The sequence below is a fragment of the Triticum dicoccoides genome, chromosome 2B (genome assembly GCF_002162155.2).
Source record: "Triticum dicoccoides isolate Atlit2015 ecotype Zavitan chromosome 2B, WEW_v2.0, whole genome shotgun sequence".
NCBI classification, from domain to species: domain Eukaryota; kingdom Viridiplantae; phylum Streptophyta; class Magnoliopsida; order Poales; family Poaceae; genus Triticum; species Triticum dicoccoides.
In genome coordinates, this window is record NC_041383.1 from 753,533,119 (window position 1) to 753,535,285 (window position 2,167).

Below are 2,167 nucleotides of genomic sequence, written 5' to 3' on the forward strand. Positions count from 1 at the left end.
TGGGAGGTGGGGAATGGAGGGGCGGAGCAGAGGACGGGCGGTGGGGCGGCGCGGAGCAGGGGAGGGAGAAGCTAGGGTTCGTCAGGGAGAGGGGAGGGGAATGGGGAATTTTTGGGAGGGGAGGGGAGGGGATCCCGCGTGTTAGTGGGAGAGGGAGTGGTGGGACTCACCTGGTAGTGGGAGAGGGAGTGGAGGGAAATTTTTGGAGAGGGAAATTTTGGTGGAGGGAAAATTTTGGTGTGGGAGGCAAATTCTTTTAGGTTTGGGGGTAGAAAAAATTACGGTTTTTTTGTAAACTTTGTCGAAATCATGGTTAAAATCATACCGAGTAGCTCAAGAAAATGTCGGTATTGCAAGTTTAGTATTTTTTCTAGTTGGTAGGCCACATTTGATGATGTGACGCGGAGGTCTCCCTTTTTTGATTTTTTTGAATTTTTTATGGTGTTTTCAAAAACCGGCCGATATTGTCGCGGCGGCCGTCCGTGGCTAGGGTTTGAGCCGTGCAAATTTGTTGCCGATTCTGTGATGAAATGCCTACCTGTGAAGCTAAAAAGGATTTTTTGTGAAAACAACGGGCTAGCTATGGAGGACCCGCAGTTCAAATTCCAGCCGGTTCCAGCTAAATTGGCCGAAGGTGGTCTAAATTGCGGGGAGTAGCTACGAGGGTTGGAAATGCATGCATTTTGGTGATCGTCTGTAAAATAGTATCTACTTTGAGATAGACATGGAATGGCACCGTTTGGGGTGACACTCCTTGTAGCCGCTTCACGAAAAACGCATGTCTTTAGCATTCAAAAAATGAAAAATGGTTTTTTTTGTTAAACAAGTTGGAACCTCGCTTTGGCAATATTGTTTCCCATCACAAGACGGAGGCATGCGCCAAATTTGGGCATATTATCAAAAACTATTCAACGGATGCGGCCATATCATTGCTAGTTTGGCTTGAAATCCATGAATCTTCGTTCATGGTAGGTCGTTTTTTAGAACACTTTTTCAAGAAAACGCTGGTATTGCAAGTTTAGTATTTTTGCTAGTTGGTAGGCCACATTTGATGATGTGATGCGGAGGTCTCCCATTTTTTTGATTTTTTTGAAATTTTTACGGTGTTTTCAAAAACCGGTCGATTTCTTCGCGGCGGCCGTCTGTGGCTAGGGTTTGAGCCGTGCAAATATGTTGTCGATTCTGTGATGAAATACCTACCTGTGAAGCTAAAAAGGATTTTTAGTGAAAATAATGGGCAAGCTATGGAGGACCCGTAGTTCAAATTCCAGCCGGTTCCAACTGAATCGGCTGAAGGTGGTCTGAATTGCCGGGAGTAGCTACGAGGGTAAAAAATGCATGCTTTTTGGCGATCGTCCGTAAAATAGGGTCTACTTTGAGATAGACATGGAATGGCGCCGTTTGGGATGACCCTCCTTGTAGCCGCTTCACGAAAAACGCATGTCTTTAGCATTCAAAAAATGGAAAACGGTTTTTTTGTTAAACAAGTTGGAACCTCGCTTTGGCAACATTGTTTTCCATCACAAGATGGAGGCATGCACAAAATTTGGGCATATTATCAAAAACTATTCAACGGATGCGGCCATATCATTGCTAGTTTGGCTTGAAAGCCATGAATATTCGTTCATGGTAGGTCATTTTTGAGAACACTTTTTCAAGAAAAAGTCGGTATTGCAAGTTTAGTATTTTTGCTAGTTGGTGGGCACATTTGATGATGTGACGTGGAGGTCTCCCATTTTTTAATTTTTTATGGTGTTTTCAAAAACCGGCCGATTTCGTCGCGGCGGCCGTCTGTGGCTAGGGTTTGAGCCATGCAAATCTCTTGTTGATTCTGTGATGAAATACCTACTTGTGAAGCTAAAAAGGTTTTTAGTGAAAATAACGGGCAAGCTATGGAGGACCCACAGTTCAAATTCCAGCAGGTTCCAGCTGAATCAGCTGAAGGTGGTCTGAATTGCCGGGAGTAGCTACGAGGGTTGGAAATGCATGCTTTTTGGCGATCGTCTGTAAAATAGGGTATACTTTGAGATAGACATGGAATGGCGCCGTTTGGGGTGACCCTCCTTGTAGCCGCTTCACGAAAAACGCATGTCTTTAGCATTCAAAAAATGAAAAACGGTTTTCAAATTTTTTACGCTAGGGTTTGAGTCATGTTTTTAGCATTCAA